This window comes from Anoplolepis gracilipes, chromosome 13 (genome assembly GCF_047496725.1).
Source record: "Anoplolepis gracilipes chromosome 13, ASM4749672v1, whole genome shotgun sequence".
NCBI lineage: Eukaryota > Metazoa > Arthropoda > Insecta > Hymenoptera > Formicidae > Anoplolepis > Anoplolepis gracilipes.
The window spans coordinates 5,740,402-5,764,902 of record NC_132982.1 but is presented as its reverse complement, the minus strand read 5'-3'; the positions used below and the strand labels follow the sequence as shown (position 1 = coordinate 5,764,902).

The 24,501-nt window shown below is 34.7% G+C and overlaps 1 protein-coding gene across 6 annotated transcripts in view; it reads left to right on the top strand.

The window, feature by feature from the left end:
* The window catches only part of Nachralpha4 (nicotinic acetylcholine receptor alpha4), a 161,878-nt gene that overhangs the window by 12,336 nt on the left and 125,041 nt on the right, over positions 1-24,501 (top strand). For 2 of the 6 annotated variants that reach the window (XM_072904305.1, XM_072904308.1), the window contains exon 1: positions 3,626-4,829. The exons of the other annotated variants lie outside the window; for them this stretch is intronic. The gene's annotated coding sequence lies outside the window, so the exon portion shown is untranslated. Of the gene's footprint in view, positions 1-3,625; positions 4,830-24,501 lie in introns of those variants that run through there. 6 annotated transcript variants of the gene reach the window in all.

Below are 24,501 nucleotides of genomic sequence, written 5' to 3'. Positions count from 1 at the left end.
TTGTTACTTCAGGATATACTATTGTGCATGACAGTTATCTCTGTGCGCGACATATCTCTTGCGTAATAATTGTCTTTGAAATCACTACGGTAAGATGTAATAAGATAGAAAGATTGCTCACGCAACATTTCAATATTCCTCTCTCTCTCTCTCTTTCTCTCTCTCTCTCTATCTATCTATCTTTCTTTCGGCAAACTAATAAAAATATCAAATATAGTAAATATAAAAGGACATTTTTAATTTGACATGTTTCAATATTAAACTCGGTTAATAAATAAGAGTTCTTTCAATATTTTATAATTTAATAAACCCAATATCTCTAATTTATTTAGATTCCTAGAGTTCTGGAAATCTTTTAATTCAAGAATATAATTTTACGAAGATTTAATACGTCGAGCAAACTTAAAGTTTAATAATAATTAATTAATTTTTCATATTTAATAATTTAATAATTACTCTTTACACACGCATATTAAATACTTGAGCTAAAATGCATTAAAGCATTTTAAAAATGGCGCTTTGATTTATGCTACAGAAATTTAATTTGACATGAAATTATTATTACGATAATATACGTACCTTTTTCCTTTGTAATTATATCTTTAATTAATCTTCCAATTAAATCACATAGGGAATAAAAGAATAGCAAAGGCTTGTCTTTTAATAAAAATTAATGAAGCTTTATCTTCAATTAATTGAGAAAGGAATTTTAAAAAAATTCTCTACAATTGACGAATTAAAAAATCTAATTATCAAATATAATAAAAAAATTCATAATCCATGAATACATGTTAGATATTACTTTATATTTAATATTAACATTTTAGAAGTTTGAAACTCACTTTTTCATTTCGATATCAAATCGTTCGTTGTATCAAATTTCAATTATAAATTTTTGAAACAGTTCATATCGCGAGAACACGTCCGTAAGAGTAACGCGAGACCGCGAAGCGCGTGAATAGAAGGAGGCGGTAGATATCTTCAGATTTCATCATGTATAGCAGGGTGCGATAGTGCATATAGGGGGTGGTAGGATACCGCCCATGTACGTTACTATTTACGACCTCGGCTTAGGTACTGCTCTGCTTCCATTGTCGAGACGATCTATCATAAGCAGTGCACTTTGCGCGCTGCGATGTATAGTGAAGGTATTACCGACACGAGTGAACGCGACGCGAAGTTCTCGAGGATTGCCGATTGGATTCCATTAGACTTCATTAAAGCTTATTACGAAGGCCCTCATCTGAGCAAGGCGATCCATCCACTTCGAAACCTGAGCGGAGATAATCATCCCGGAATTTCAATGTTAAAATCGTCGGCCTTTCGTCACGAGTGTATAAAGCCTGGCGTCTCACTTTGTGAAAACTCATTAATTGTTCAGTATTCTGCCTTTATTTTTATTGATAGTTTTAAAGTTTTTGATAGACTAAACAATAGTTATGGTCATAAAATAAAAAAATAAATAAAATAGTTATGGTCATAAAATAAAAAAAAAATAGCTCGAGAGACAAATAGCTGACAATGAGACGCCAAGTCACGCTGCGTCTCACTTTGTCTGCCGACGATTTTTTAAATATTTCTTATCAGATTTTAAGCGTTTGAAAATTTTATAATAGTTTAACAAAGAAATTCTATGCATGAAAATTATTAGAATATTTATTAAATAAATTAGATCGCCCCAGACGCCGGACGTATAAACAAGATGAGACGCTGGTCGTATTTCAATAGACCTATTGATTTTAAACAAGATTTCAATCTGTCAATCTGTAATCACTTTTCATTTTCAGAAAGAGTTCTATAAAATTATTAGGATATTTATTAAACAAATTAGACTGCCCAAAACTCTGAGCATATGTACAAGTACTGAGGTGAGATGTTGATCATATATTTGACAGTTTTATCGATTAAAAATTTTTAGATTTTGGATTTTGTGTTATTCTGCAATCACTTGGATTTTCTAATCAAAGTTCTGTGCGTAAAAATTATTAGAATATTTATTAAATAAATTTAGATCGTTCGAGACGTCAGGCGAACGTATAAGACGAAAAATCATTTAAAGTTGATAGAACAATCGAAATACGACCAATGCTTCGGTGTTTATCCGTCCGCATCTCGAGTGTAATTTAATTTGTTTAATATTTTAATCATTTTTACGTATAAAACTTTTCGTAGACTTTATTGTAAAAGTCTCAAGCGCTGAAAAGCTGGTAAGAAATGCTAAAAAAATCGTCGGACAAAATGAGACATTTGTGTCTCTCAGTGTGTTTTAAGTCATTTTTTTCGTTTGACAACCAGTATTTGTTAAATCTGTCAAAAACTCTAGAGTTATTAAAAAATAAAGCCAAAACTCTGAACAATTAATGTTTCCACAAAGTGAAACGTCAGTTTCATACACATTAAATTGGAATTGCATGAAAAATACGTTATGCGATTACGGCAAAATACACAAAAGAATTAATTCCGTGAATAATATGTAATCAATTACCTCGTGTTTGCTCCGACAAGCTCAATGCCATCCTAGGTTCATCCTTTTCTAATCTTCTGTTGATGCATCTTGCAAAGCATTTACAAACACTCGCGTTTAATTCGCGATCGTATTTCGATACATATTACGAAATTATTTATTAATACAGGAAACCTATGTCGACCGATATCTTTGATTCGTTCGTCGCACGAACGATAATCACAGCGCGTTAAAAAAAATGTAATGTGTACTTTCTCGCGGATTAATAGAGATGTACGTCCGTTTTTCAATTAACCCTCCCGACACTCGTTCGAACAATATAACGCGGTAAATTATCTTTATATCGCTCTCGACGAATATTGAAAGACGTAAATCGTAAATCGCGACCCCGCAGACTAATAGACGTACTGAGATCTGAAATCGCCCGTTATTTAATTCGGCACTTCCGATACTCGTTTCGCGCGCGAAATTCACTTTTTTGATCGATAAAAAGAAGTGAGAAACACAAGGCGCGAACATCCTCTCGAACGTAATTAAAACGGTGAAAAATTACGACTGTGTTCACGGACTGGTAGACAGGCGCTATATGTGCTTTAGTTCGAGCGAGCGGGATAACGATCTCTCTGTTCTGATTGGTCTCTTCTCAGACAAAAAATGTGACGTAAGAAATGTAGATGAGAAAGCGAGATTTTAAGGTGCGTTCCACTTAACGCTCGAAGCGCTCGTGAAATTATTTTATTCTTGGTTTCCACCGAAAATTAAACAAAGATAGCTAATACTTACGAGAGTTGTGATCGTTTAGTGGAAAGCAGCCTTAATGACGAGCTAAATAATTCCTATATAGTTATATAGGTATATTATAGTTTTGGGCATGTATCGTTCAATTATATCGTTTCATATAAAACTGATCGAGATTACAAAAATGTTGCTCGAATGTGAATTTTTTTATCTTTGTTTATGACACGAAGATTTTTTTCCACCAGGCGTTTCACGCGTTTTCCCTCGTATTTAGAATAGAATTCTATTTACATTTTTATGTCCTACGTGACGCCCTCTTTCTTTCTCTTTCTTTCTCTCTCTCTCTCTCTCTTCCTTCTTTATTAATATATATGTGTGTATCCGGATATTTTATATATATATACATTAATAAGTAGAGAGAGAGAGAGAGAGAGAGAGAGAGAGAGAGTGAGACAAACATAGAACATAAAATTCTAAATAGAATTCTAACTTGAGTTTTGTAATTATAAACATGCACAAATAAATAATTATCTAATGCGAGGTAACTGGCACAGTTTCATGGCATGAGAATCGATAAGTAGATAAATACATATAAATGCAAGAAAACGCGTCGTCGAGAGACAGAAGGAGCCGTGAAAAAAGATATTCATATCATAAACAATAAGAAAAGTAAGGCTCGAGTGCAACGCATCGGTTTACATGACGAAATGATACAATTAAACGATACACGTGTACGTAAAACATGCATGCAACTGTAACAGATAATTATTGAACTCGTCGTTGAAACTTCGCTTTCTTATCTCCGTTTCTTATGCCACAGGATTTTTCCTGGAAAAGAGGCGCGCTCGCCACCGGCGAGCAGTTCAGACAAACATTTCCTATCCTTGTTTCCCCTGTACGTCATCCTAGCCAGCTGGTCTGTCGCTGCATTCGTGTAGGCGCTAGATCGACCAATCAGAGCAAAGATATCGTCATCCTGCTCGCTCGAGCTGAGGTACATATAGCGCCAGTCCGCCGGTTCATGCACACAGTCGTAATTTTTCAACGCTACTCTTACGTTTCGCACGTAAGTAAGGATATGTTTTTTTTTTCTTTTTGTGTTTCTCGCGGCGTTTTATCGGTCGGGAAAAGTGAATTTCGCGCGCGAACAAATATCGGGAGTGCCGAATGAAATAACGGGCGATTATTTTAGATCTCGGCGCGTCTATTAGTTATCCGCGCGATCGCGATTTACGATTTACGTCCTTTGATATTCGATGGATCGCCATATTGAGATTTACCGCGTTATTGCGTGCGACGGATTTCCTCGAGTTTCGGGAGTGCCGAATTGAAAACGGACGATCGTTTCGGTGTACATAATTATTAATTCGCGAAAAAGTACACGCTAATTTGTTGAATGTATGTATGTGTAACGCACTGTACGCAGTGATTTTGTGCGGCGACTGACTCGAAGCGGGAAACTACCGGTTAACGTTTTGTGTGTCGAATAAACGTCGTAATATTAATCGAAATACGATCGCGAATTAAACTCGAGTGTTTGTGAGTGCTTTCCAAGATGCATCGACAAAGGATCCGGAAGGGATGAGCCTGGGATGGCATCGAGCTTTGTCGGAGCAATCATGATCAGGTAATTTATTACGTTATTATTATTCGCGGAATTAATTTTATTATCGCGGTGATCGCGACATAGCAACGTATTTCGTGCAGTTCTATTTGTGTGAAGATGGCGTCTGATTTCGTGGAAACATTAATTGTTCATAGTTTAGACTTCTATTTTTAATCTTTCTTGATCGATTAAACAAATAATTCTGATCATTAAATTTAAAAAAAAATGACTTGGGTGATTGTGAGATGCAAAATTCACGCTGCGTCTCACTTTGTTCTCCAACAATTTTTTTAGCATTTTTATCAGATTTTAAACGTTTGAGAATTTTACGAAAAGTTCTATGAATAAAAATTATTAGAATATTAAAATTTATTTATTTAAAATTTACTTAAAATTTATTTATTAAAATTTATTAAAATTATTATAATAAAATAAAATTTATTATATTAAAATAAAATCGTCCGAGACGTGTTGGACGTATAGTACGAAATCTTGTTTAAAGTCGATAGACCTATCGAAATATACACGTCCAGTGTCTCATCTCGTTACTTACATGTCCGGCATCTCGAGCGATCTTATTTATTTAATAAATATTTTAATAATTTTTACGCATAGAACTCTTTTTAGAAATTATAAATGATTACAGATTGATGTAAAATCTCATTTAAAGTCGATAGAATTATCGAAATTCGAAGTATAACCAGCGTCACATCCCAATGATTATACGTTCGCGTCTCGGGCGATCTAATTTGTTTAATTAATAATTTAATAACTTTTACGCATAGAACGATTTTTCTAGAACTATTTTAGAATTTTCAAGCGCTTAAAATTTGTCAAGAAATGCTAAAAAAAAATCATCGGAGAACAAAGTGAGACGCAGCATGAACTTGGTGTCTCAGTTTATTCCGAGTCATTTTTTTTGGTTTAATGGCTAGAATTATTTATAATCTATCAAGAACTCTAGAAATATTAAAAACTACTAAAAAATTAAAGCTCAAAACAATTTCCACAAAGTGAGACGGCTTTACATGCATTCTCGTCTGAGTATTGACTATAAATTGTTCATCCACCAGAAATATTAAGGACGACTTATTAACAGATCAGCTATATATATGATAAAAGTTGATACATTTAATACATATTTAGATTCGTGAATTTGACATTGTGCAAAAAATAGGTTTTAAAATAAAGCCTTTTAAAATAGAAAATTAATAATTTGTAAGTTAAAGTAAAGAATTGTCTGGATTTGTCCTATAGAATTAAAATTTTCATTTTCATGAATTTTTATGTACAATCATTATAAAATTTCCGTAATATAAAATAATTATATTAAATCGATGCAAGATAATATATTTCATATTATAGTTCTTTCTAATACTCTTTTAAATTGAATCGAGGATTGTTATTGATTTAAATGACGTACGATTTTATCGAATATCTATGAAGATCAATAAAATATTCATATGATTTTCGGTAACAATATTTCTGTTCTATTCCTTCATCTTATAATAGTAATAATACTGATAATACTAATTCCACTTGAAGAGAATACTGCACGATCTCATTGCACAAATGTTAATTGAAATACTGGTTCTCGAATAGTATTGTCGCATGTTTCTCATAAATAGTACGCTCGAGAGAGAAGCCAAAACTAATTAGCCACGGTACGAAGAGTAATGATTTCACGTCGACGAGAAATAATCGACGCCATGTACAAAGGGATCCTATCTCTATCCGCGCTCACGTGCATCGGTGTTATCAAAATGTTATCAAAGAGACGCCAGTCACAATATCCACAGCGACGTGTTGAGAGAAAAAAAAAAAACGCATTGTCCATTACATGCGGGCATATCGAATGATGCGCGACATCGACGAGATAATTTCATCGCCACCGCGCCCCGTCATTACTTCCATTACTCGATTATGCGCGTCGTGCGTATAAATTTATAAATTACACGCTACTTGCCGATATATGCGCGGGAGAAATTTGCATACCAGGCGTATATGAGTATATCATCGTTTTAATACCGTCACGTAAATCAAGTAAGGCTCGTTGACCGGCTTCCGGTATTATTGTGAAGAAAATTTATATATACAATGCGTGTCGCATTTTTATACACTCTGAAAATTAAATTTTGTTTTTCCGACTGTGTTATGTAATAAGAATTACAATCACACAGTACGTATAATTGCCGGGCTGTTATTGCAACTGACTCGCTCGTGCAGGCTATAGGAATAACGGACGTGATGCGTTCATCAAGCTGGATGAATTAATTACCAAACGATTTCGCATAGTCCTCTCGTCGAAATCATCTTGAATTACATATTATCCTACGAGTTTCTGAGATTACCCGCGTCCGTCACGTCATCGTGTCACGGTGTTTAATAAAATTTTACATTTGATTACGCTGATGCATCGTGAAAATTAATCATATATGTGAATTTTTGTCAGTTTAAATATCAATTACGTGGAACGCTCTATATATATTTAAAGAAGAAAATTTCGAAATGAAATGTTTATATGCAACAGTGTAAAAGTTTCCGTTTATTAGCCAGCAATCGATTGTCTCGGCAAATTTGTTGTTGCATTAAATCGAGAAGAGATGACACGCGCGACGAACCGGCAAGCGAGTAATTTAGGCAGTACGGCTTTTTGCATTATGGAGACCACCTTTATTGACCTAGTGCCCAAGCTCTTTCACATCAACGTTCATGTCACCGTGTTTGTTGCTTTGATATTCATAACAACACGTTGAAGGCCTCGTTACCTTGCAGTCTGATGCAATCATTTTGATATTTGGCACGACCTCGCAAAACTTTGAACGAAACTGCAAGTATAACAACGATACAAACTCGAGTTTGCTATGTCTTCATCAATAGTGTCGAAATATTTATAAAACGTATATCTGACGTGCGACTTCTTCGCAGCATTTTTAATTATTTAATATTGGATATCATTGTATAATCAGTATATCGATTTCTTAAAGAGTCAAATTTTAATTACAATAGCACATAACATATTCATGTATTCAAACAAAAATTTCTTTAGTTTTATTTAATTTTGAATGCACTTTGTCGCGTCGTAAAGAAATTTGATTTAAAAAATTCGGAAAAAGGTGGAAATCAATCAAATTTTCGTCAAGGGAAAAATATAGAAAATTTATCGTCCAAAGCAACGCTTAATACACTTTAGACATCAAGGCTACTGTAGCATCAAAAAAATTTCAATCACATTAAAGTCGATACTGATTAAAGAGATGAAAGTGTAGAAACGGGGGGGGGGGGGGAGGATGAAACAGCATGGAAGAAGGAGCGAAAGGACAGTTTATATAGAAAAAGAAGGTGAAATGCCCGGGGAAATATAAACAAGCAGGGTTTTCAGTATACGTCGCACGAATGAGCAATGGTTATTGCAAAAGTTTTCCATCGGTACGTGCCCTCACGAATATCGCAAATGTGACCGTGCATTTCCGGAACGCCGACGATTTGTCACAAAAAGTCCCGTAAGCCCCCTTGGTTCGCCGTTTTCTTCGAAAGGGTGACAAAGATATTTTTCCCGAGAATTCGAAATTTTATTATCGATCTCCGTCCTTTCCGTCTTTAACATTATTACAGTGATAGCGTTTTGGTTTATTTAATTATCGAGCAATTTCATAATAAGTAGAATATCACTAGTCAATGTTTTTTAATATTGAATTTTTTAAATATTTAATATTTAATTTAATAATGGAATAACACTGGTTTTACAATTAATTTTAAATTGATTAATTATTTAATCTCATTTTAGATGAATTAATTTTTTTATATATATTTATATTGCATGTCATATTTAACATCTTCGATTAAATTTTTTGTTTTGTTTTATAACTTACAATGTTTGAGACCTCTTAGCTTTCAGGATATAAATATCACAAAAAAAAAAAAAAAAAAAAAAAAAAAATCGAAAATTTTATTGGCCTTCTTTTTTTTAGGAGAGTAAATCCTAATAAACTTGCGAGTATTTTTTCGATCGCGAATATTTTTTTATTTTTTCGTTTTTATTTAAGAAAGCTCCGACTACGCTCAGATATACCGATATCATCTTAGCTGTAATTTCAGACGGTCGAGGTCGATTCCCCGAGATCAACCTTTCACTGGAAAATACGTGAAGTCTTCCGGCATTCGTATTCCCGCAGGAATAGCGAATAATATCGGATCCGAGTACATTCGATCTCACGCAAAGGTGTCCTCATCTCCTCTTTCTCGCGTTACACGCGAGGATTGATACGAAAGTCGAGATCCTGGGTTCGCGCTTCTATAAACCGTAAGCATAAGAGACATCTCGACGGTTTTCAATTAATTTAGACGCGAATCATTAACGGATAAATCCGCCGGGATTTCCGAGGCGTTCCCCACGACCATCATTAACGCCGCGATAAATGAACCATATACATTCGCGCATCTGTGTACCATGACTATTTACGAGAATCCTAAAATCTCCTATTCGATGTATTGTGGTTGGAACGGTATTAACGAAAAAATAAATCGAACTGGCATTAAAATTTACAATGTGAGAACAAAAAGTAAGATACGATAGTAATACGTATCCAGGTTGAATTAAATTATTTCAAGATTATCGATGATGTATTTTATAAACGTGGTTCTATTCTTCTTGGAAATATATTTGGAACATTATCGTATGCTTTTCGATAGATATTGGATATCGACTCTTTGTATTCGAAACTTTAAATAAAAATTTTGTATACCGTAAAATCTGCTTAAACTTAGAATATAGGAGATTGTGTTATACATTTCAAACTTCAGTCGCAATAAATGTTATTTTTAATCGCTTGTGATTTTCTGAATCTATTACTTTACTAATCTATTAATCTATTAATGTTTTAATATCTTTGAGAAACTAGATAGAATATGTTTATACATTTCAAACTTCAGTCGCAATAAATGTTATTTTTAATCGCTTGTGATTTTCTGAATCTATTACTTTACTAATCTATTAATCTATTAATGTTTTAATATCTTTGAGAAACTAGATAGAATATGTTTATACATTTCAAACTTCAGTCGCAATAAATGTTATTTTTAATCGCTTGTGATTTTCTGAATCTATTACTTTACTAATCTATTAATCTATTAATGTTTTAATATCTTTGAGAAACTAGTTAGAATATGTTTATTTGAAAATCATGCTCTACATGAAACACGCATCTTTGAAAATACATCTTTGAGAATAAAGTACAGAACTCGAGAAACGCTTATGAGTTTGGCTCGACAAGTTTGTCATCCGATGAATAACTTTCCCAAACTCGCCGTGAGTCTCAAGCGGCGACCCGCGACTTAATACGAAAGCGGAAGCTGTAGATTATACGATCGACGTACTAGCGCTTTCGATCGCAACTACAATATCGACATTGTCTGCTGCCAATATTATAGTTCATTGATCGCGCGGTAAAATTGCTGTCCCTGTCGATTATCGATGAGACGCATTTTGTTGTGTTGAAATTTCATCGACGGTAAAGAATATTTATTAGCAAAGTTAAAATAAACTATATTATCACATTCAGCACTTATCAAAACAAGTATCGATATTCAATAAAAAACACGGTTTTAGTATCTTGTGCAAGAAAAATTGTTCTTTCCTTTGAGAATAAATTATCTTTGAATTTATTCATCTTTTAATCTCTCTCTTTTTTTTTTTTTTTTAATATTTTTATAAAACAGAAAATGAAGAAATATCGTAAAACAATGTCTCAACATTAGGATGCATATTTTTTTTATTTAGATTCGGTACATATATATGCCTGTTAAAATATTATTTATTAAAAATATTTTTTTTATAAATACACAGAAATATAACTACTAATATTATTATATGCTGCATTTTACATGATAAATAATATTTGATTTATATGGGTTGAGTTATTTAATTTAAATAAGAGGTAATATCATGTTTTATGTTGCGGTAATTTTATTACTATTAAAAATGGAAGCTTCTAACTAAAATTGTAACAGAAGCATCGGCGAACAAATTGCCATGGAACCACAAAGCTGAACCGACGTTGGTTGGTTTGTGCTTTATACGCGAAGCCACGTTTATACTTTGTTCGTTGCACAGCAGTTGTTTGGCGTATCCCGAAGTTGATACCCAAATTTCACTGCTAAATCAACTGCACTTAATGCGAGCTTACTGGCTGAAGGAAGGCTAAAACGTTTGATAAAAGTTTCAGACGCACACGCGTATTGCGTGTTAGTTCGGTAAACATTAAAAATACGAAAACAGTTACTCTTTTAAATTAACGCACATTTTTCCACTAGCTAGGAAAGTCTCGGGAAATAAAATAGCACAAGTTGCAGATACCTGTTAGAATCATACCGTATGATTTTAATTGTAAAACAGAAAACGTGCTTTTAACTGATTAAAATTAGGACCTTTCTTTTGCTCGTCGTAATTTCATCTCGAACAAATTATAAAATTCTGATTATTTGAACATTCAATTTGTAATTAATTGTGCAGCATCGCGGCAATCCGCAATCTCAATCAGACTATATTATGTTGCAATATATACACATTGTCTAATGGCATATAATATTGATCCGATACCCAAGAAAGACTTGATTACAAAGCTGATTACTGTGTCCCCTAATTACACGAAGATTAAGCCACTAAAATTAACGTCGAATTTTCTTCTGCAATTGCACACATTGTAAGATATACATATATAATAATGTAAAATTTTATCTTATGTATATGTAACTAATTCGTGTAAGTCTTTGTTTAAATCTTGTGTTTATGAAATTGATTATTGAATTCTTAATTCGCAACATTACTAATTGTAAGTCTTTTTTCATTATCTTTATATATTTTTTACACAAAAAATGTAAAAATATCTACAATATTATCCATGATTTTTTTAAATTGATATTTAACGTGTTTGTGTATTGAAACAAAAATAAATTGTGGTATCAAGAATCGGATATTCGGTGAAATTTATGAAAAAAATTGAACATTTGTTATTTTAAAAATTTCACTAGACAGTTTTTTTCTAAAGACGCTTTATGTATCTCGAGGAAATAAAAAAAGAGGAAACGCGTACACAGCCCATTGGGATGAAATTGCCCCTGAAATGTTTCGTATGAGCCAAGGAAATAGTCGGGTGTCCCATCAGGCTGTTTCAAGTTTCAACCGTCTTAAGAATACGAGACAAAAAGGATCTGGCCATTCTTTTCTCCTCTAAAACGTGATGAGAGAAAAAAAACGTCGTTTCCGCGTAAAAAAAAGAAAAAAACACTACGCTAAGATAGAGAAAGACGCGTGTTAAATGTGATTAGGGTCATGCCAGTAATTGGAGTTACGTTACGTAAACTTGGCTAAGAGCGAAATGATGACTCTATAAAATTATTTTTTATTTTATTATGAGTGGATCTGCGGATCTCGGTTGCCCGGATAAGAGGTAATTTCTCATTTATTAATTAGCTATCTCGAAGATAGCTGCACGACTAAATAGTTTAAAATAAGTAATATACAATCTGGATTATACGATCTGCAACCTAATCTTGATATATTGTTTTACCATTCTTCCATTTGCAATATTTTTATTCTTTTTATAAACGTTTAAGAAAGGGAGAAATTAAAATATAAGTAAGTATAAAGAGATTATCTATTCTCGATGAAGAAAAAACGTTGAAGATTAAAAGATAAGTCATGATATCCACCGAGCCTTATCCAAATTATGATATAATTTTAATCTGTATATTTATACTGTTTATATAATCAACTTTATTTTTGATACAAAATTTATTGCCTTATGTATGTTTTATTATTTTATTTTAAATTATTTTATTTATATTCGTACTTCACAGGCTGCAATGTCAAGCATTTCTTGTGCACTTTGGATAATAAATCTCACTACTTTTTGCATAAGCTTTATTATCTATATGCAAAAACATTAATTGTATTTTGTTAATTAACTTATATACCGACCGTTCTGTTTCGGTTTGTATTTGCTCGACAATATTATATTGCTCGAGGATATGCGTGTCGTATTAGCCATCCTACTACAAAGCTTTGACGAATAAACGGATCATAACTATCCATGTTCTTGTTTTAATGTTTACAAGCATTGCTTATTTACTACTTTCAAAAGAAGAGTAAATCAAAACATCTGATTAAACGATTAAATTAATTTAAATACTAAAAATACATTGTGTATTATACAGATTTATTAGCTTAATATTATAATATGCATTGAAAAAATTTACACATTTACGTAGAGAAATATTTGATTTAAAAGTTGTCAAATATAAATCTAAAATTCATCGTTTCATCAATATTTTTTTTTTTTTTTTTTTTTGTATAATCGACAACTTGATACGCGATGACAAAGGTAAATTTTTCGAAATTCGACGTACTTTCGGTACTCTGTTAAGTTAAACAGTGCCTCGAGACGGAGATTGGCGCGAGGAACAGAAACAGAAACGAGCTCGTGTCCTCGATATTCGAGCTACCTCTCGAAATCCAATTTAATACGGGTGTCGGCGTATCGTCGCCACTCACGACGGGTCCCTCGTGACAACACTGGCGCGTTATCGAGAAGCGTAAAGAAACACCGAAGAGAATCGAGAAGACGCGCTGGCAAAGTGAGAGATCCCGAAATCCTGTTAGCCAGAGGTACCGTACAGAGAAAAATAACAGTATCAACAATCTCGGGCGGTAGATTTTTTTTTTTTTTTTTTTTTTTTTTCTCCGCGCCGTTTTCTCGAGCAAGTTAATTTTCCATTTTTTATTACGCTGAAATATCGACAGACCAGCTTTTTCGTGTCTCTACAATCTCAGCTTTTCAAAAGAATATATATTTTCGTGACCGTGTCGATAATAAATGTACGCTGAGTGAAACCACGACGGATTGGCGGGACGACTTTTAGCGTGTCAAACGATCTATACGCCGGAGGCGTTCACGGTGCATCGAACGGCAAAAGATAACACCCGGAAGCGAATGCGAGGGTTTCTCTACGCGCGAGATGCACGAGGGAACGGTTGAGAGGGAATTTGCGAGACGGGCGGGCCCCCAGCGCCTTGTTCTAAAGTGCCTCAGACAACCAGCCGATATTGATGCATTTCATCGAACGTTCGTCGTCATCACATAATATTTCGATATTTACGACGATTGAGAGTCCTTTTCGCAGAATTGCTGTCGAGTGTTATGACTATACTTTAGGAGACCGCTCGGACGATATAAATTTGTGTCAAAGGCTCGGAAATGTCAATTTATGTACGTTCGAAAATAGAGTATAGAGTATTCTCTATCAAATTCTGAGTACTAAGGTATCTTGCAATGCAATACACTTATATATCCTTGATTTTTCAAGTGTCAAAAGAGGACACTTGATGTTACTTAAAATTATTGCTACTATAAATTGTCTTTTTTCACTGTATTGAAAATATTTTACAGAGTGATTCTATTTTAATCGTTTTCTAACGATAAGATGAGAAATTTATAATTATTGTTTGATTGTTGTTTTTTTTGCATTAGATGATTTGTTTTCATAATGCTCTTACGCGAGAGGCGAAGCATACAACTTTTGCATTAGCTAGCGAATGGCTTGAACTCTCGTCGCGAGTGTAACCAAAATACGAGATGAGATTCCGTGGGCAAACATCGGAAATTGAAATTTACCGGCAGGAGATTCGTTTATTTGACACTCATGGCAAAAGACTTTATTGTGCCAGTTTCGAAACGAGTCTTCGACTCTACGTAGCTGAGAAATAGAAAGAGATCTCGACGATGTGGTGATCGAGAGGAGCAAGGGGGAAGGAGGTAAAGAGATATAGATAAGGGCGCCGTTATGCAAGAAACCCTTTTGGTCGAGAATAACGGTGAACAGAAGGAGAAAGCGACTTCGAATTCGCCAACGGATGGCGGGAAAAGGAAGAAGAAAGAAAAGAATGGTCGGAGAGGAGGAGAAAGTAAGGGTTAAGAGGTGAGGGTGAGATACGAGGGCGCGGAAACTACGTTGGGAATTCGACCTAACTGAGAATCAATAGAAATTTCCACGGTGCGCGCATCGGAGAAGTTTCGATATCCATTTCTGTCCCCCCCCCCCCCCCCACCTCCCTCCCTCACAAACAAACGTCTTTTGGTATCGTAATCTTTTCCGAGTACATCCGTCGCTCTCGCTTCCTCGCTTTCTCTCACTCACGCCCTCGTGTTGTTCTTCAATATCCGGTTGATCCCGCGGTTTGACCCGAATCGCGCCTGACCATCTCAAAGAGAACAGAAATATTCTCTCGCTTTTTCGGCTCGTCGAATGACACATTTCATCTTGCGATTGGTTCCACAGAGAATTGGCTTACTATGGATATATCGCAGATCTTTTTTGTATAAATCGTCGGTCTTTTTATAAAGCACCGAATTTTTGATCGACGTTTTATTTTAAAGCTTAAAAAGAAAAACCTCTGACATATGTATACATATATATCGATTATTTCGTGTATAAAATTTGTACAATACATATATAACATAATATATAATAATATAAAAATCATGCATTATATAAAAATTTACATAAAAAATTTTTGCGAAATTTTATAGTAATATATATGATGTAATATTAATAATATATCGGAGTATGTCTATGTGGAAGTAAGAAAATGTATTCACTAATGACAGGAAGAACATTCATTCGAAAACTCGCCAGGTATCGATTTATTCTAAAGATTTAATGACTCCTTGATGGATAGCACGATTTAACGCGAGCATCGTAAGTTACTCTTTCCGGTCGAGGGTCGCAAACCGCCTTTAAGCTTGCCTTGCATGGGCAATGGCTCGGAAGGCACTAAATTCTGGTCACGGACTATTTCGATTAGGAACAGAGGCAACGGCAATGATTTGCCGCAATGACCGTGCGCAAGTTCTCGATAGATCGATCTTTGGTCAATCGATTTTCAGTGCAACATTGTGTTTTCGAAGCGAATTTCGATATTAAAACGACTGGATACAATGCCGAATACGAATATGTATGTCCGTGAAACAACGATTTTATTCCAGATAGCGTGAAGAGAATTAAAAATATTACGCAATAGCAAGCGCGCTTTTTATCGGATTTGTATCTCGCGATTAAAAATATTTTCCGCTGTGGAAACTCGATGAAAGCGACACTCACGGAAAGTCAACGCGCTTCTTATCGATCGTAACGCGTTATAATTAGCTGCGGACAAAATTGGTCTTCTTTTTGGCAGAAATGCGCGAATTTTCCAATGTATAAAATTCTTGTAAAATTCTAAGGGTATTACTTTTGCTTTAAATCAATTTTACAAAGTGTAAAAAAGCGTCGAAATGGGGGCCATATACATTTAAATAAATATCGTAACAGGATTTCTTATCTTTAGCCGTTTTCTCGTCCGAATCGAAAGAGTCCGTTTTATCGCGAGTTGCGTTAGGGAAATCGACCCGACGATCGGCGTGATGAACGAGCGTTTCCGGCCGCTGTCTCGGCCAACAAACGATTAATTCCACGGACAGGATTCAGCATCGCGGCCACGCTATGTTATATCGTCCGTGAATCCGATTACGTGCATCCTCAACTCCTTTATTCCTACGACTCCGAAAACGTTTGGTTAATAATAATCTCGCGCGTTGCTCGTCGATTTATAACTATCGGCGAATCGACGATGCCAGTGAAAGCAATAAAACGATTGCTTATGTCGCCCTGTGACGTCTCCGCATAGAAAATTTCAATCCATTGTGGTCCACGGGGAAGGATTTCGCGAGAGACCGCTTTGAAATATATTTCTTGCTTCTCCTTCTTTCGCATATTCTCAATATCTTAACCGACAAAAGCGTTTGGGACATTTATTGGTGTTGGTTCAGAGAGAGAGAGTTTCGATAGAATAAAAATTCCACTTATATTTTGTCGATAGTAACGTAGATATTATATTTTTAAAGCATTTTTTGTTTTATTTTTAAATTTTAATTTAGCGATAATGTTTATTTTATTTTGCTACGTATTTTTATCTGAGAATAATACATAATTAAATACAAAATAAGTATCTTTTACTTATTGTTGAAAAAAATAATTGACAATTTTCTTTATCATTTACAATCATTTGCAATATAAATATGGTATCCCGTTTTATTAACATATTCATTGATAGAAAGGAATAAAATATTAAAATTATATTTAAATCATATAAATATTAAATCACGCATTTCTCTCTCTCTCTCTGATACAAGTTGAATTAAAACAAACAATCATGTCCAAAATCACAGATTTAATCGTACAGCTTGGCAGCTTATCGAGCCGGAGATTGTCCGGATTAATGATTATGAATGCGTCGTGATATTTCATCGCCTATCGCCGCGGCTATTAGACACACCGGCTTATTAGAAATCGATACGCCACAGTACCGTTCGCGAGTTTCCTCAGGGTCAACTTGAAAGCAAATGAACACTCGTGTCCAGTCGTCGTATCCACCTGCGTAAAATGAAGCTCTACCACAAAGCCGCTCCGATTCCTGGCGCGACAAGACAATGCGACGTAATAGTTGCTGCCCGGAACAATGCGTGCAACTCTGTGCAACAACCGAAGGCTATCTTTCAGCGGATACAGCGATGCGTTCGCCAACAATGCGGAGAATAGCTTAATAACGCAGATGCTGCGAATTATTCTGAAAGAATGGCTATGGCGGCCGATATACGATGCATAGCGTCCTCCTTTATCCCCCTTTTATATTCCAAAGAAAAATCGCGCGCGAGAAATGATGCTGGAAAAGAAACAATCGAGTCGCTGTAGATTAAAATCGAACGGGGTAGTAATACGGTGGTTAAACCGTGAAAGCATAAAAAGAAAGAGAACACATCGGAAAGATAATGGTACAACTGTAATACAATATATCGCGCGATCTACTTCGAGTAACTTACATCTCCTGTATAGTTCACGAGACTTTTTCGGATTTAAAATGTCTGATTTCTCGCCGTACTCATCGTATATGATAATCCGAGAGATGAGAATAATATGGAAATTATCCTCTATAACGTCGAAATAAATAAGTTTTTCTTGCAAATTTCTTGGAAACTGCCATTTGAAGAGTTACTCAATAAATGAGCGTATAAATCATTTTCGTCGTGAGCGTAGAACGCAATTGGATTAAATTATACGGTCATTTGTCGATTAACGAGCAAAAACCGGAGTGTCCAGCATATTTCACAAGCACGTTTTATCGATCGCGCAATGTCGTCAAGTTGAAAAATACATTTATTTCGACGTATACTGTGAAAATAAATTATATCTCACCCTTCTTTTTCGCTTTATATAGTTTAAGATAATTTAATAAATAAATTTCATACATTTAAAAAATTTTTTAAAAACTTGTTAATTTTATTTAAACTAAATTAAATCATATTTAAACTATTAGTACTAAATTTCCCTAATTTAGTGCTCAAAATAAAATTATTTTACTTACGTTTTTATTCTCTATTTTAAAAGAACGAGAGAGAGAGAGAGAGAGAGAGAGAGAGAGAAAAATTATATAAATTATATAGCAAAATTGGGTAGAAAAATTATATAGCACAAGTGAGAAATGTGAAATGATTTATGAACCGAAATTGTGTGTCTCAAAAACTGTTGTAAACTGATTGCCACTGGGAAAAAGATGTAAACTAAACGGTAACGTAAATCAAATTTGAAATATTAAAATCGTTACCAAGTTAATTACCAAACTGATAATTTAATGATTTCTCTGACATAGTAAGTCACATTTACATTAACGTACATCGATATTAAAAGCAAATTTATGCTACTTTACCTACACATTTAAAGCACGTTAGCTTATCTACTCTAGCCATTTCACTGACTATGCAACACGAGAGTCGTTTAAAAGCGCGCATTAAAGTTATTTGCTTGAATTCGCGCTATGTTGGATACTCAGATTTACTTGTTTAACACGAAGATTGCGTACATATTACAACGTGAGTTGAAAATAACATATACATACTTCAGAAAAATTGCGTTAAAAATTGTATGAAAATCGTAAACTTTTTGTCATAAATATGTAGATTTTATTATTAGATTTTATATTGCCTTTGCCTTCTCCTTTCGTATTTACGTCATATTATTAAGCTCGTTTCCTTCGCTAAATTTAGGATTAAATATAGGATACAAACGATCCATGCGTTTCACAGAACAGCAGGAAATCAACGTCACCTCTCGTGTCTTCTCAGCAACTGAGGAAATTACCCTATCTCGTCAACAAGACGATCGCGAGTTCCGTTTGCCGGAGCGAAACCGTTCGGTAAACTCACTCCGTGGTCTCGTAAATCGTAAGTTTTCCCCGTTTCAGTAACGACCCTGCTCGCCGATAAGACCTCGCAAGCCTATTTACGAAGCTTTCCGAGACGACGAGCGTCCGAAAGTTCTCATTGGCCGGTCATGACGTAACTTTACGTTATGTGCACCCTCGTGCGCAAATCTCGCGACAGTTTGAAACATAAGTTTACCCTCCCAATGTGTGCAAGAGACCATCATTAACGCACGTTGTTCCATAAGCGTTGATCGTCAACAGTGGTCAAGTTAAGAAGTTTAACACTGTGTGTAGCTTTATTTATTAATAATATAAACTCTTGCAACTAACTCTCATATTGTATTTATATGATTAAAAAATTTATTTTACATATATGATATATGATTTTTTTTAGATAAGTATTTTTTATTAAATATTTTCTTAAATATACGATATATTATAAAGAGATCTGATCTAAAAAAACGATCTTTATAAAAGTTTTCTATTTTGAAAGTTTGAATAATTTAAGAGTAAGACAATACGGAGAACGAAAAGCGATTCTCCGACTAGAGGATCGAAATTAGACTGTGTAAACTTTTGCTCGTGTATAATTGCAATAATTGGTTAAAGTTTGAACTTTCCTCCTCTCTTCTTCGATAATTATAGATTATACTTTTACAGTTGAATATTCTGTAAAAGGAAAGGATATTCTCACTTTAAATTGAGACATTTGAAGTTAAATTATACAAATTTAAACAGCATTAAAAAGCTAAATTTGTTTTTGAATTTAATTTAATGTTTAAGTTTTTAGAACTTTTTTAAATTCTCTCAATTCTCTTGTCAATATTTGTGCATTTAAAATTTCTGCAATTATTTTCATACGTTCTCTTGGAATGTTTATGAATATTTTTTTGTGAAAATTTATACATTCTTCAATCTCTAGATTGAACCTTATCTACATTTTCTGATTTTACAAAACCTAGAAGGTCGATTTCCTAAATTCAACCGAATTCAACTATATTGCTTTTTCCAAAAAAAAGTGCTCGAGTTATCGAAACGATATTTTCCAATCTATCGGAACGTTCGCGACTTATTGGATTACCTCGGAAACACAGAGATCGTGTCGTCTGCAGACAATGTCTACAACATCTTGCTTGCAAACAAAAGAGAAGTCTTATAGTTTCGTCCAGTCGGGAGCAGATCGGCGACAGAACCGGAAGTTCACTCGACGTGCAGACGCGGTGAACTATAAAACACATTATTCGGCCGCTCAACGGATATCTGAACTTATTCGTATGTTAATATATTTCCATGTTTGGCAATCGGCCAATTCGATTGGCCTCAATACCGTTTGTGGTGCAAGCTACGTATCTCGATGCATCGATGCATCGCGCCATTCACGATATGCACACACAGCATCACTGGCTCATGTAAACACGTATAGTAACCTCTTATGCACATTCAGCATTTAACATTCCGAAAAAGAGTATAAAGTATTTATAAACCAGCGCGGCGACACTTTACTTGTTAATAATTTACATTTTTTTATCGATTTTGAATAATAAATCGAAATTAAAAATTTGTTGTTAAAATTTTTATATTGCATTTATCAGGGTAAAAATTTTGAAAAATATTAATAAAACACCTGTTTCCATAAAATATACAGAACAAACAAATAAAAATTATATTGTATGTATATATTCAAATTTTGTACACACTGGCTGGCTGCGTTATTATACTTTAAAAGTGACAAGGTTTACATGCAAATACGTGAAAATGCAAAGTATAATATCTAGTGAAAGAATTATTCATGCGAGATATAACATAATTCTTGATACTTTTACTTTATAAATAAATTCCTCCGAGTGAGTTTTCATCTCACGTTTAAGAGCATTTTGTTTCGCTTGTATTCATGTGATTCAATGTTTACGGAGAGAGTAGCATTCATTAATTCATTAAAGTGGCGCTTAACGAAAGCTTTTGATGCACGCAGGTATACGTATTGCAAATGCTGAATTCGGCGTCGTTTGTACGGAATCGGAGCAGGGATATCCGTGCAATTTGCCAGTCTGACATTTATTTACCCGATCGGGGCGGACACATTGAATCGCGGTGGCGTCGACGACGACGAGTGGGAGCCGGCAGAGCGGTTTAAATCACAGCAGTCGTGCAACGCGGAATGCAAATCGGGTTTATCATTACGACCTGGCGGATATCGGTTCGCCGATCACGCTCGGGGTTGATCCAGAATGTTTTACCGTTCAGTATCCGCGTTTGATGTCTCTACACCAATCGACCATCTCAAACGATCGGGGGTGAATCGTCCGCGTGAATTTCGACGCTTGTCCGAAAAGGTATGTGCGAGAGCGATTCATTTCAAAATTGTTTACCCAACTTATTTAACATAATCTACTTCGAAATATGCAGACCGCTTGAAAATGCAGTTCGCCGGATTCAACGGTCCTACCATTCCTCCTAACAATTCTGGAATTCCTCTTCCGTTGAGACGCTCAGAACTTGCATCGTGGCTTCTCTCTTAAATATCTCTTCCCTGCTGCTTATATTAGAAAATATTTTATTTAAAAAAAAACAAGTGCTGCGCTAATATATTCAGCTTACGTTCATATTAAATTAAAATCTAAAGATTTTAATACTATATTACGTTCAATTATATCTCTATGTGTTTAATTACAATCGTTCGATTTCAGTTATAAATTATACTCTTTCATTTTTAGATTAGCTGCTTTCTCGTGTACGCAAATTTATATAAAATATCCTTTTTAAGAAATTAATCGATAAAATATACGCAGATGTTTGCGCCATTAGTTAAGGGTCAGGTGGTCGCGGCGAATGTATTCGCACTAATCGGTAGTGCATGGCATTATAATTGCAATAGCAATAATGCTCATCCGTTTCGCATCTGTTACCATACATATGCCGTGTGTATAGCGTACACACATAGATATTTACTATCCAAGGTTTTATCGCCAATGCCACATTACGTCGAACCAGATTATTGTCGTCCCAATTGAAAATTATCCAGAATGCCACACTTACCGTTTTAAGCGCGGGAGATCCACCAGAAATTACGGCTACAACACGTGGCCTACGGATATCGCGCTATCCGCAGTCGTATATTCGCGTTTTAAGCCCGTTTCAATCTCGAGCTTCCGAAACTGTTAAAATCTGTGCGACAGAAAATCGATTAGTGAATTATGCCGAGTTTGCGTGACGCGCCGATTTATGTAAGTCCTGATAAAAAAAAAAAACTTTTAAACCATCTTAAAAAAACAAGGGTGTTACACGAAATTTTTATTCACACGCCAAGAAAAAGATAAATAAGCCATTCTAAAAGAATATATAAAAAGATTTAAAATATCATTTTTGAAAATTTCTTTTGCAATAAATAATAACAAATACTTATATCAAGAAAAACAAAAACATGTGTAACATAATGGAACCACGGCTCTCTTTTCAGATTGACAGTAATTTATACTGTCCTTTTTCGAATTCTTCCTCGATGAGTTTATATTTAAACTTCAAATATAGAAAAAAAAATATTCTCTATTATTTATTTTCTCAAGAAACTAGAATGTATCTCTTAAACATTTTTTCATCCATTATTTGTCCTATATCGTTCAAATTGGAAAAAATGTAATAGTATATAACTTGTACAAAAAGAGAAGCTAAGATAAAAGAGAAATCAGAACAAAAAAGAAAAGATGGTATTTTTTCCCATCTTCCTTTTTTCACGATAAATAAAATATTGTTTAACAAAATTATGTATCTTTTTCCTGGGATTTATATTGTTGGCACATTTGCAGGTTTTCTCAGTGTCACAAACCTTAGTTGTTATATAATTCTATTTTTGCTGAGGTGAAAAAAAAAAATTCCTCTCAATACAATAGACCCTCTTCTTCTCTTTCGTTTTCTTTCTCTTCTTCATTCCGCGCTACAAACCGCTGGCACGCTCGTCGCATTCGCATTTTTGCTGGGTCAGTTCTTCTCCTTTTTCGTCCTGACCTACATCGCGGAGATGCTTCCTCGTAAAACCATTGCGCAAATGCCTGATTCTCTTCTTTTCGGCCGTGAAGCGTCTATGATTCACTTCGCATTTTATCGCCTAGTCGTTTCACGCCAACGCATCAGGAACGCGAATGGATAATTCGTTCATTTTCCGTTTACTTCTTCTTGATAAAATGGATTATAAAAATTTTACGAGAATCGTGGCGGACTGAAAAGCCAAAAAAGAAGGAAGAGTAAAAATAAAAAATATAAGACAAAAGAAAAAAAAAACGAAAAAGAGAGAACTCGCGTTACATTCTCTACCATCGGAAATTCACATGCGGATAAGCATATGCTATCGGATATATATGATAGCGAATGCATTGGGCACAAACCGGAATAAGGACATATTCTCTTTCCAATGAACTAAGCTGACTCAAGACCGCTTTACTCCGGAATTATTTAAGTCAGTAGTAACAGAACAAGCGTCCCGCGCCGCTTTGCTTTGTCGCTATACCTGTTTTCGCCGACAGCTACAAATACCATCCTTGCGGCTCTCATCTGGTTCTCCGTACTGTCACCCGGTGTGTCGAGCGGCATACACACATACATAAACACACATAACAAAATTTAATTACTCTCAGCGCGGGTATCTACCGAAACTCCCCTTTAACCCGTAATAATTTCGTCGGAAGTCCCGAGTAATGTCGGCAACGAGGAGTATCCGGGGGAAAGTCGCTCTCACCTGAGAAATTCGCCGAGACGAGGATATTCTAATCTCCCTCCCCCCTCCCCCCTTCCCCCCACCCACCGCGCCCATCGCGCTTAATCCACGCCGTTGTGTACTCCGCGTGTTAGGGACGATTAAACGAGCTACTGTTTTTACGCCGAAACGTCGACGGTGATAAGAACTATGGCGACGCTGCTGCAATTAAATTTAATTCCGGCAAACGAGCACTGCCGTGATTAAGTGTTGTCTTATGAATGTGTATAAGTAGGACGTTGAAGAAAAAGAAGATTGTCTCTTTCTCAAATACTCAATATGCTCAGTTGCTACGAAAATTATGTTTTTAAGCACTTCTTATCCCTATATATTGTTATTTTAATTGCGTTTAAAAAAAAGTTTTTTTTTTTTTTTTTACCTTAATTACTAGTTAGATTTAATAACTATTTTTGAAAATAAATAGGAATAAATCTCGTAATTGAAAATTGTCATTTTTTTTTTTTTTTTAAGGAACAGGAAGAAGAAAGGGAAGATTAATATTTTCAAAAATATCTCTGTATCTTGATTTTCCAGGCTCTATGCGATTTGAAAGACGTAATAGAAGTAAATGTTAGAATTTGAATATACTTCTCTTTTTAGCGAAAGCAACAAAGTCCCATATCGCGAGTCACGTGCGACCTAAATTACCGGCG